This window comes from Podarcis melisellensis, assembly GCF_964234715.1.
Source record: "Podarcis melisellensis genome assembly, chromosome: 8".
NCBI lineage: Eukaryota > Metazoa > Chordata > Lepidosauria > Squamata > Lacertidae > Podarcis > Podarcis melisellensis.
In genome coordinates, this window is record NC_138540.1 from 68,561,899 (window position 1) to 68,575,076 (window position 13,178).

Sequence of the window (13,178 nt, forward strand, 5' to 3'; positions counted from 1 at the left end):
CCATGCAATGAGTCATGACTCAAGATGAGTCACGAGTCACAGTGACTTAGCAGTTTGCTGTTAACAGTTAGCAGGCTTGAATGATTGTGTAGGTCTTGTAGGCCTTGCTGCCTCGGCTCTCAAGAACCTTTGTCTCATGACACATTCACCCCCCCCCCCCAATTGCTCTACTTCACACCCTTCATGTGTTTTTGCTTGGCTGAGGTTTGTCCTTGAATTCTGATAGTCTCTTGCCTGTTTGGATGGAAGACTGCCTTTGTGTGAGCATGCACAGAAATGGGCCTTCTTTACCAAAGTAACATTTGCCTTCATCGCTCTGCCCACTTTTGCCCAGCACCACCCGCCCCTGGCACATGGTCCTCCGAAGGTTGCCCCAAAGGGAATGCATTTCTCATTACCCTTCACTTCTTAATTTGCCACTGGACTACTGCACGTGGTTTATCCAGGCAGGTTGGATGGCATCAGAAACGTTGGCCACTTCTCCACATAGGCACAATAGCATCTCCCTGACCTTGAAACCTGTGAGACCTTCACAGGGTGAATACGGTCTCCCATTCGATCCGTCTGCCTCTGATAAGTCATGTTCCATCTGTAAATCAACTGATCGATTAGATGAATTGATTTTTTAATTAAAAAAAAAACCACCACAATTTGAGCAACTAAAAAGACATTCTCAATTAATCTAAGCAAGACACTTTTAATTACTTTTATATAAGTACCTATGAACAGAGAAATCTGCCTTGCACTGAGTCAGATCATTGGTTCAGCCAACTCAGTATTTTCTGCACTGACTGGCAATCGCTCTCCAGGAATGCAGGCAGGGGTCTCTCCCAGGCCTATCTGGATTTGTCAGGGAATGAACCTTGGTTGTTCTGAATGCAAAAGCATGCACTCTGCCACTGAGCTGTGACCCTGTGGTACTTCTAAAACTGGTAAGTAGCTTCTTAGGCGAGATATTCCCCCCTCTCCATTCTCACACAGATGGGAGCACCAGAGGGGGGCCTGCTGTGACATATGCACACACTATCTCAATAAAAAATGAAGCCCATATGTTATTTTTTTCCCTTTAAAAACTGTTGTTTTAATCATAAGCATCTTTTTCAGAATTAATTGATTAAAGCACATATAATTTCTTGAGTGGCCATAATTAAGTGAATGCAAAAGAGGAGGGTGGCTTCCAGGAGCATTCAATTCATCTTGTTAATTCAAAGTTTGCTCTAATGGATGGAGCAGAATCTGAAATAGATATATGAATGAATCTGAAATATAGAAATAGATAGATAGATGATAGATGATAGATAGATAGATAGATGATAGCGATAGATGGATAGATAGATGATAGATTAGATAGATGATAGATAGATGATAGATAGATAGATACAGTGGTACCTCAGGTTACATATGCTTCAGGTTACATACGCTTCAGGTTACAGGCTCTGCTAACCCAGAAATAGTACTTCCGGTTAAGAACTTTGCTTCAGGATGAGAACAGAAATCGTGCTCTGGCGGCGTGGCGGCCCCATTAGCTAAAGTGGTGCTTCAGGTTAAGAACTGTTTCAGGTTCAGAACGGAACTCCGGAACGATTTAAGTACTTAGCCCGAGGTACTACTGTATATATAAATGGATTGCTGTTATCTGGCAGCAGACAACACCACCTGACCATCTGCTAACCTCAAACCCTTGCAGGACCTGTTTAAAGGATCGGCATATTCAAAAGTCTCCCAAAGCCCACATCCCAAATGCATATCTGCTTCTTGCACCTAGGAACATATGAAGCTACAGCTCTCCTTCTTGTTGCCTCTCTTTGTTCAACTGCAATGATGGGTGCAAAGAAGAGGAGCAACACAACAATGGTCAGACTTGCTATACGGCAGCTTCTTTTGAGGTTGAATGGGGTTTCATCAACGTCAGTCTACTTACCACCAGCCCAGGGGGTGGTACTGGCTGGCTGCTCCCTCCTCCTCCAGCACCATAATAAACCCACAGTGAGGAGGATGGGGGTCAACCTAGAATTAGTTGGTTCTCCCTGTCATTGGTTCTGGCTCTATTTACTGAGCCACTCTGTCTTCCGCTTCATCATTCCCAATGAGCACCGACCAACACTGGGTAGCTTCCTATGTTCCCATGTCCCTCCCCCCCCCCACCAAAACCTGGAGTCAGCACAAATCTCTGGTCTTGGTTTCAAATCATAACACTAACCTGGGGCAAATTGCTCTGCCACATTCTCAGCCTAAGAAAGCCGTTCCACCAAACAACCAAGGTTAGGACCCTGGTTGCTAGTTGCTAGGAATTCAGCAGCTGTGATTATTAATTGCAGAGCCGCAGAGAGAAATAAAGGTGCTTGGTTTTAGTGGAGGTTAATTCTGGTCTTGCCAACATTTTGAAATCAGCAGATTTCCTAGAACAACAATGATGTAATGCTGGAGAAACTAGCATCTCAATAAAAAAATAAAACGAGCAACCAAAAAATCTAGCTCAAAGCAATGCAAGGAGTTGCTGCTGACTCCCAGTTTCAGAGTCATGGACTTTTTAGACCATTTCTAATCCCAGATTTTCACCTTGTTACAGATGTAGTCATTTAGCCATTGCCCATATTTGTCTTTCGAAATGCCTCTTTAACCGCTGAGTTATTTATTCATACATTTATTTGTTTTAAAATGGTTTTGTTTGTGATATTAATTAGCTGTTATTCAGCTCTCAGAGTGGCTTACAAAAACTGAGCAATAAAATCACAGCAAAACAGTAAAAACCAGCACAAACACCCATAAACTGAACATCTAAAAGGCCTGTACAAATAATAATAATGAGAAAGATGTTTACCTACCTCCTGCAAACGTGTCGATTGTGCCTACTGGTTTCTCCTTTGGTCCTGAATGGTTTCAGGAAAGAACCATAGCTCAGTGGTAGACCATCTACTTTGAACGCAGAAGATCCCAGCTTCAGTTCCAATCATCTCCAGTCTGGAATCCTGAAGAATCTCTGGCAGTCACTGTGGAAAATACTAAACTAGATGGACCAGTCTTGGAATATGACAGCATCTTATTGTCTCTTTGGTCTTGACTATGCATTAAGTCTATAATCCTAACCCCACTTTTTCTACTGTCGAATAATGCATCTGAGGAGATGCGTTATTAGACAGTGGAGCAGACTGTCTCAGGAGGTTGTGGACTTCTGTGCTGGTCCCAGGGGGAAGGTACCGTGATCGTAGTCAGAGTTCACCAGATGAGAGGCGAGGTCCGAAACAGGGAGCCGGGCGGGGAACAGGAACGCTGGGAGTTCAGGAGCAGGAGGCCGAGCAGGGAACAGGAACGCTGGAAGGTCAGGAGCAGGAGGCCGGGCAGAGAACAGGAACACTGGAAGGTCTGAAGCCAACAACGACGTTGCTCCTGCAACCTGGGACCGGGCTGACTGACCTTTATCTTCTTCTAAGGCCAGGGGCGGTCCCGGCCCCCAGGAGCCCCGCCTCCTCTGGCCTTAAGGCGAGCACTCCTCCTGGGAGCAACCAGTTCCCTTCGCCTCTCTGCCCTAAGCCTCTGCAGTTCAGGAGAGGCCGAAGGGTTACTGGGCCCCGGAGGAGGCTCACCTGTAGACACTGAGTCCTCAAGCACCTCTGGGGCCAGAATGGTTTCACCTGGTGCCTGCTCCTGAGGATCTGACACAGGTGCAGGCTCCTCAGAATCTAGGCCTTGCCCCAGTTCAGCCGGCCCTGGAGGCGGGGACTCCTGTGCAGGCTGGGATTCCTCTGGTTCAGCCTCTGAATCGGAATCCCAGGCCATCACAACTTCCCTTCCTTGGAGGTTTTTAAACAGAGGTTGGATGTCCATCTTTCATTGATGCTTTAGCTGAAATTCCTGCATTGCAGGGAGTTGGACTAGGATCCCAATTCTATGGTTCTATGTTTCTGAGTAGACATGTATAGGACCAAACTCTCCGACTGAAAACAACTGGGCATTTCCCAGTAAACACGGATAAATTTCCTTAGGATTGCTGCCTCTGTACTCAGTTTCAAACAAATATGTTGCATCTCTGATGAAATCCAGTTTTATAAATAGCAGAAAGCTTTATCTTTGCTTTAACCAGCCTAGCAACCTCGACTTAAAGCTAAATGCATAATTTGCCACAAATTAAGCATAATGGGACTTGAATAATTATGTTGACTTTTAGAAGTACTTACGGATAAATACATGATTAGATATTTTGTATACGCCAAAGGAATATTTGTTTTGTGATATATATATATATACCTTCCTGTTGAGAATTTAGATGGAAGAGTTTTGATGGTTATGTTAGCCATTAAGACTAGCACTTGACGAAAATTACTGCATTACGTTTGTCAGAGAGGGGAGTAAACAGGAGTCTGCCTGTGTATTCAGCTGCCGTTAGAGGAGGATGCTGAATGTGTGGCACCCCTGAAAGTCTTCACTCTGGTCCCACTGCTTATTTTTGAAGTCTCTCTTGACCATCCTTCTGCTGCCATTGATTGCTCACTAGACCACAGTGAGGATACAGAGTAGCATCCTTTGTTTCCATTGCACCTTTCATCTGGATAGTTGTACATGTTATAATAATAATAATAAATAATAAACTTTTATTTATATCCCGCCCTCCTGGGCTGTAGTTGGGCTCAGGGCAGCTAACATCAGATATATAACATTAGTATAAAATCGAACAATAATTAAATTACCTCCTAAAAACAGGTTAAAATCTAATTAAAGTCTAATTAGATGGCAATTAGTTGGGCAATTGAATTGGGTCGCAGGAACAGGAGAAGGAGGAGGAGCAACAATAGGTCCACTCAAGGCATCTTACCCAAGGACCCTTTGAAACCCCAAAACTGACACCGACTTCAGCTTAAGGACAAATAAATCAGTCAATACTGTACTCTAACTCAACTAACTGTACTTCTTGGGTTATTTCTATTGCTGTATATTTTTTTTTATTTTACTGTGAAAATATGCTTATGAATAAAAAATTAAAAAGGGTAAAAATAAACAGCTGTCAAGCTATTCTTCCAGGGAAACCTAGACAAAGATGTCATACAGTTTTCAGAAGGCATGGACCACCTGGGAGTGCTGCATAATTACTGTACTTTTAATTTTCTCTCTCTTTACCACCATCACAGGCAGCAGAGCTCCTCCTGGCGGCTGCTAACTATTATTATTATTATTATTATTATTATTATTATTATTATTATTATTATTTATCCACCCTTCACACTAAGGTCCCAGGGCAGGTCACAACAATTTAAAATACAACATTAAACACAGTTTAAAACAAATTACATGCTGGAGAATTAGGGTGGGTCTCAAAAATATACATCTCGAATGTGTTGTGATGATTAGAGTGTTGGACTAGGATTTGTTAGACCAGGGTTCGAATCCCCACTCAGCCAAGAAGCTCACTGGGTGACTTTGGGCCAGTCACTGCCTCTCCACTTAGCCTACCTCACAGAACTGCCTTGGGGATTAAATGAGGCAGGAGAAAGGCATGTTCGACACATTCAGCTCCTTGGAGAAAAAGGTGGGATGTAAACTGTTTAGTGAATGGGGAAGGAATTCCACAGCTTAGGGTCTGCCACATATAATTCCCTCTCCCAGCTTGACCTCCCTCCCTCTGAGGGCAGTGCATTGCAATAATTCTGTGTCATTGTTTCCCCCCCCCCTCATAAATTTCGGATGTTGTAGTCAAACGTAACTATGCAAGACTGCTATTAAGTGCATGAAGGGGTTAAGATCATAGTGTAAGTCCTCCCAAGCTACCCTCCCCTTCCTGATTGGCCCCTGGGGCATCATATGCCAACCCTAGGTCCTCCCTTGGGCAATACCACCTTGACTCTTCTTTCTGGGGGAGTTGAGGTGTGGCAAATTTGCCCCCATTCAAGGGTGCATTTTTGCATGCAGTTTTGTATGCTGTACACATATTTGCCAAGCAGATTCAACATTGTAATTATCATCATCATTGGTTTATTAATCTCCTCCTAAACGACTATTTCAAGGTTGTTTTTGCTAAAGATAACATACAAGACTGCAAGGATGGGTTGTTATTTGCAGTAAAGGTAAAGGCACCCCTGACCATTACGTCCAGTCGTGTTTGACTCTGGGGTTGCGGCGCTCATCTCACTTTATTGGCCAAGGGATCCAGCGTACAGCTTCTGGGTCATGTGGCCAGCATGACTAAGCTGCTTCTGGCGAATCAGAGCAGCGCACAGAAATGCCGTTTACCTTCCCGCCGGAGCGGTACCTATTTATCTACTTGCACTTTTGAACTGCTTTCGAACTGCTAAGTTGGCAGGAGTAGGGACCAAGCAACGGGAGCACACCCCGTCACGGGGATTCGAACCGCCGACCTTGTGATTGGCAAGTCCAAGGCTCTGTGGTTTAACCCACAGTGCCACCCGCGTCCCTATTTGCACTAAGATGTGCATTTAAATGCATGCTTTACATCAGTATATGTGCACATTATTTGGTTGGAGAACTGCACTGTGAAATTCTCAGAGGTGTGGCTTTTGAAGGACGGCTGCATTTCGGTTCACATGTTGTTTTAGAATGTGCAGATTAAGTTAATTACTCCCCCATTCATACCAGTAGCATGTCTCCTGATTTCCAAGCAGGGGGCATCCTTAGTCCTATCTGCAGATGCCATGGATTGAACCTGCAACCTTTCCTCTCAACACCAGGGAGATCCGGGCCAGGGTGGGTGGGTGTCGGGAGTCGGAGCATATATGCTCTGTGCTGTGTGTCAACAAGGATTAGAAGAAGGATCCATGAATGGAAGAGGACAAGGCAGGTCACTTCCAACAATACCGTGACATTGGCTTTGCAAAATCATTAGCAGTCTTTTTGGGGCATGTTTGCCACAGATAACGGCACGAAGAAGGAGGTTTTGCGCATCGTTCCCAAGGGCTGCCGAAGTTGGAGCCTGGATTAATCACTGAAATGCAAAACATTCCTTTCTCTAAGCAGCATCAATCCATCAGGAGGGATTGAGCATTGCAGCATCCCTCGGGGAATCGGAACCCCAAATAACCATCTCATAACCAGTGCCGACTCACCTCAACTAACCTCCTCTGCAACATTCTCTCTGGGCTCAGCAGTGCTGGAGAGGAGGCAAGTTAAGGAAGTCTGGAATAGCAATGAGCCTTAGTTATCACTGAGTAGGAGTCAAGCGCCGGTGTTAAATGTTCTCATGCAATGATGGGGAACGTATGCCCTATAGAAGTTGTTAGAGTTCAGCTCCATCATTCATGAGCCATCACATTCACTGAGGCTGAGTTGGAGTCCAGCATCATCTCAAATTGAATTATGGTGCTGGAGTAGACGCTTAAGAGTCCCATGGACTGCAAGAAGATCAAACCTATCCATTCTTAAGGAAATCAGCCCTGAGTGCTCACTGGAAGGACAGATCGTGAAGCTGAGGCTCCAATACTTTGGCCACCTCATGAGAAGACACCCTGGAAAAGACCCTGATGTTGGGAAAGATGGAGGGCACAAGGAGAAGGGGACGACAGAGGATGAGATGGTTGGATAGTGTTCTCGAAGCTACTAGCATGAGTTTGACCAAACTGCAGGAGGCAGTGGAAGACAGGAGTGCCTGGCGTGCTCTGGTCCATGGGGTCACGAAGAGTCGCACACGACTAAACGACTAAACAACAACAATCATCTGAAAGGACACGGGTACCCCATCCCCACATTTCCGGGAAAAGATGGTAATGCCAAACCTTCCAGACAGAGCCCAGCTAGTTAAGTCAGGATTTACAAATGAGCCATCTGGAATTTTCTGAAAACCCCAGCAAAAAAACACAGACATTAATTACTCTAATGGGTTGTAGGAGAGAGAAAAAGATTGTTCTGCATGTCTTAGAGGTCAGTCCCTGATAAATTGCAGCTGTTTCACTCTTCGGTGCTGGGAGATGATCAGAAGGTTTGCTTTCATAAAGCAAGGGTGAAATGTTTGCGGTCCCCCCCCCCTCCTCACTGCCTGGCAAGTGTTACTGACTAATGAACCCTAGTTGAAATATTACATGGCATGAGAGTTGGCATGCCAGTCCCTTCTGGGCCAGCTCCATGCACATCGTTCAGATGGGATATGCCTGGGACATGCAGGAGGTTGGGATAGAAAACTCCCCAAAAGCCAATTCTTTACAAGCTGCCATAACAAAACAGCAGGCAGTGTGTGAGGTGATGGGGAAACCAACGTTCATTCCTTGAATATTGTTGTGACAAGAATTTGGGTGCTTTTCCTTGGTGGCCAGTGGGTAACAGTGCTATTTTTAAAAACTCATAATGCCTCAGGTGCCATATTGTTCCAGGACATTATGGCTGGAAGCCGCCCAGAGTGGCTGGAGAAACCCAGCCAGATGGGCGAGGTATAAATTATTATTATTATTATTATTATTATTATTATTATTATTATTATTATTATTATACCCTCACCCTAGTGGTGCCATATTGAGGGTTTTTTTGTAAACTGCTTTGAGGTGTTATTGTAATCAGCGTATAAAAAAGTTAAATAAGTTCATTTTCTGTGTGTGGCATCTGTCACCCCCCCCCCCAATTGCTCATGCCGCTGCCCCCACCTGCCCCACCACCTCTGCCAGCACCCCCGCCTCAATGCCCATTGTGTCTGCTGCTGGCAGAGAAGCAGTGCTAGGATCAGTGCCAGTTTCCAGGGAGATCTCAGTATTGATTTCAGCCTGAGGCTGCTGCTTCACCCTGCCTCATGGGTGGGCAGGCCCTGTCTAGGGCTGTTTTGTACAGCCCTGGTTGATGGGTTGTTAAAACATGGCAAGTGATTAAAGGGAGAAAAGGAACAGAGTCAATGGAAAGCAGACTGCTTGGGCTGGACTAACCCTGATGTGTAAACATTGAAAATTTTGTGTTCCGTACAGAGGCAGCACACTCTCTTTTTCTGTTGAGTAGCTGGGACTGATCTGGGGAAGAGGGAGACCAGTGACCAGAGAGGGTGGCATCCATGGCACTCAGTCAAAAACTCCAAATGTGCCTGCAGGGTTAAAAACACTGGCAGCCCCTGTCCCAGTGCACAGCTCCTGGAAATAGCCCTCCTCCTCGAGGCAGAAATTAGCATTTAGTGTGTTGCTCCTGGTTTTGGTTGGTGAACCTTATCATTTAGGTGTGTGGAGTGGTAGAGGAAATGTTAGATCCAGCAAGCCTGAAGTCTCTCCATGCTTAATGCATGGACATTTTAATAAGGCATTTCTTCTCCAACTGACGTATGAAGGCTGATTGCTAGCACGTTAAATGCATTATTCATTTATTTGCCACATAACTAACGGAAGACATAATCAGACCCTGGCCAAGCAGCAGCAACAGAGTTTCTTCAAGAGTGTCTTAAAATGTATGGAATGTATGATATTCATTCCTGTGTATAGTGTAGCAGCAAGCTGAATATTTTCTCCTGTGTAAACAAAATTTCCATGCTCATGATTGGCTTTGATACGGTTCAACTGCAGCTCCACTTGAAATGGGAGAAAAGAACTTGTGCAGTGATTGGGGAAAATGTACCCACAATTAGATCTATCAGAATGAATTTCATCATAGGTAGGATTAATTAACTTGCAATTGACACTTAGGGCAATTTCACGGCATAGCATACCACCAAGGCAAAGTTCTACACTGGAAAAATATGATATGGGGAAATGATTTATTTATTTTTAAAGGAGTGCAAATAATCATACTTTTATTGTGAAGAAAAACCTGTAAATTATCAAATAACATAGCTCATTTCTTTTCTTGCTTTTGAATAACAGAGATGTGTAGCTTCCATAATTGTTGTTGTTGTTTAGTCGTTTAGTCGTGTCTGACTCTTCGTGACCCCATGGAGCAGAGCACGCCAGGCACTCCTGTCTTCCACTGCCTCCCGCAGTTTGGTCAAACCCATGCTGGTAGCTTCGAGAACACTGTCCAGCCATCTCGTCCTCTGCTGTCCCCTTCTCCTTGTGCCCTCCATCTTTCCCAACATCAGGGTCTTTTCCAGGGAGTCTTCTCTTCTCATGAGGTGGCCAAAGTATTGGAGCCTCAGCTTCAGGATCTGTCCTTCCAGTGAGCACTCAGGGCTGATTTCCTTCAGAATGGATAGGTTTGATCTTCTTGCAATCCATGGGACTCTCCTTCATGGATCACTGCCTTGCCGTGGTGAAGGGCTTGAATAACTCAGAGAAGCTATCAGCTATGCCATGCAGGGCCACCCAAGATGGACACGTCCTAGTGGAGAGTTTTGACCAAACCTGATCCACCTGGAGGAGGAACCGGCAAGCCATTCCAGTATCCCCCGGGTTTCTTCGTCCTCCACCAGTCACGGACTGTGGGCCGGGGGGGAGGGGTGGCATTATTAATCCGGGAAGATTGTTCTTTCAGGGCTCTACCATCGCCATCGATCCCTGGCATTGAATGTGTTGGCCTAGTGTGGGGCTCCGAGGAGAGCTTGGCTGTCTGGCTGGTGTACCGGCCACCTAGCGCACCAGCAGCCACCCTGTCAGGCCTGCTGGAGGCGGTGACCGGCTGGGCCTTGGAGTTCCCTAACCTATTGGTATTGGGAGACTTCAACTTCCATGCTGATGCCGCTCCTTCCTCACAGGCTCTGGACCTGGTGTCTTCCATGGCGACACTAGGGCTCTCCCAGTTTGTTTCGGGCCCCACACATCAAGCAGGCCACACGCTGGATTTGATCTTTGGTGCCGGTATAGATGTGATCATGTCTCCTTCGATGAAGGTGCCATGGTCTGATCACTACGCTCTGAAAGCCAGGATTGACTTTCCACCCCCACCCTGCTTAGATGGCGAGCCGATTTGGGCTCGCCCGCAGAGGCTGATGGACCCTGATAGATTCCGTCAAGCCTTGCGGGACCTTGCCCCCCCTGGCGACTCATTGACTGAGCTTGTTGAGGGCTGGAATACCCAGCTCCTGGCAGCCATCGATGAGATCGCACCTAAGCGCCCTCTGCGACCCCGCAGAAACCGGGCTCCCTGGTTTACCGAGGAGCTTCGGAAAATGAAGCAGGACCTCAGACGGCTAGAGCGAGTATGGCGGGGTGCCCGTGACGGAGCTTCAAGAACATCTTATAGGGTTTTTACGAAAACCTATGAGATGGCTGTGAAGGCCGCTAAGAAGTCTTACTTCTTGGCCTCCATTGCATCCGCTAGCTCTCGCCCGGCGCAATTATTTAGTACAATTCGATCTTTAACGTCCCTTGAAGGACAGCCAAATTTAAATAACAATCTGACACACAGCTGTGAGGCATTTGCGAGCTTTTTAGCGGAGAAGGTCCTGTTGCTCCGCCATGACCTCCCTGCCAATTTGGATACAATAAAGGAACTGAAGGCCCCTCGACTGTCCTCGGGTCCAGTATTGGACCGTTTTGACCGGATATCTCCAGCCGATGTGGACAGACTCCTCCAAGCTGGAAAGCCCACCACCTGTCCTCTTGACCCGTGCCCGTCATGGCTGATTAGAGCGTGTCCAGACGAGGTGCGGGCCCCCCTGGGGGATATCATCAATTTGTCCCTTGGCACCGGGATATTCCCAGGGGAATTGAAGGAGGCAGTGGTGCGTCCGCTCTTAAAGAAAACATCATTAGATCCCTTAGATCTATCCAATTACCGCCCGGTCTCGAATCTTTCATTCCTGGGTAAGGTGATTGAGAGAGCGGTTGCTGAACAGCTTGGTAGGTTTCTGGATGAAACATCTGCTCTGGATCCATTCCAGTCCGGCTTCCGCGCTGGTCATGGGACCGAGACGGCTCTGGTCGCCCTAACAGATGATCTCCGCAGGCAGCTGGATCGAGGCGGGTCGGGGCTGCTGATTCTTCTAGATCTGTCAGCAGCCTTCGACATGGTTGATCACGAACTCCTGGACCACCGCCTTGCCGACGTGGGGATCCAGGGCACAGTCCTTCAATGGCTGCACTTGTTTCTCTCTGGTCGGGGACAGAGGGTGGCACTCGGGGGGGAATTGTCATCGCGCCACTCCTTGGTGTGTGGAGTGCCTCAGGGTGCGATTCTCTCCCCGATGCGTTTTAACATCTTTATGCGCCCCCTCGCCCAGCTTGTCCGGAGTTTTGGGCTGGGTTGCCATCAGTATGCCGATGACACCCAACTCTATCTGTTGATGGATGGCCATCCTGACTCGGCCCCAGACACACTGGCGAGATGTCTGGAAGCTGTGGCTGGATGGTTACGTGGGAGCCGGTTGAAGTTAAATCCTTCGAAGACAGAGGTCCTCTGGCTGGGGCGGGACGATATGGGATTGAGGGGGCAACTCCCATCTCTTGCGGGGGTGCAATTAGTGCCAGCACCGTCCGTTAAGAGTTTGGGTGTAATCTTCGATACCTCCCTCTCTATGGAGGCGCAGATTACAGCTATAACAAAGGCAGCATTTTTTCATCTCCGTCAAGCTAAGCAGTTGGCCCCTTATCTCTCTCGCCCTGACCTAGCCACTGTGATCCATGCGACGGTCACCTCCAGACTGGATTATTGTAACTCGCTCTACGTGGGGCTGCCCTTGAGACTGACCCAGAAACTCCAGCGGGTGCAGAATGCCGCGGCAAGACTCCTTATGGGGTCTTCGCTGCGAGATCACATTCATCCGGTACTATACCAGCTGCATTGGCTCCCGGTGGAGTACAGGATCAGGTTTAAGGTGCTGGTTTTAACCTTTAAAGCCCTATACGGCCTAGGACCCTCGTACCTACGGGACCGCCTCTCCTGGTATGCCCCACAGAGAAACCTACGGTCCGCAAATAATAACATCCTCAAGGGCCCAGGCCTCAGAGAGGTTAGGCTGGCCTCAACTAGAGCCAGGGCCTTCTCGGCTGCGACTCCAATCTGGTGGAACGCTCTGTCACAAGAGACTAGGGCCCTGCGGGACCTGACATCCTTCCGCAGGGCCTGCAAGACAGAGTTGTTCCACCAGGCCTTTGGTCAGGGCGCAGCCTGACTCCCTCCTCTGGCAACCTGCACAGAATCTTGCTTAATTAGTTGCCATTAATTCGATTTTAATTGATTTTTATAATGAAATATTTTTAGAATGTGTGAATATCTGATAGTTTGATAGTTTGATTGTTGTTGGCCGCCCTGAGCCCGCTTCGGCTGGGGAGGGCGGGATATAAATAAAATTTATTATTATTATTATTATTATTATTATTATTATTATTATTATTATT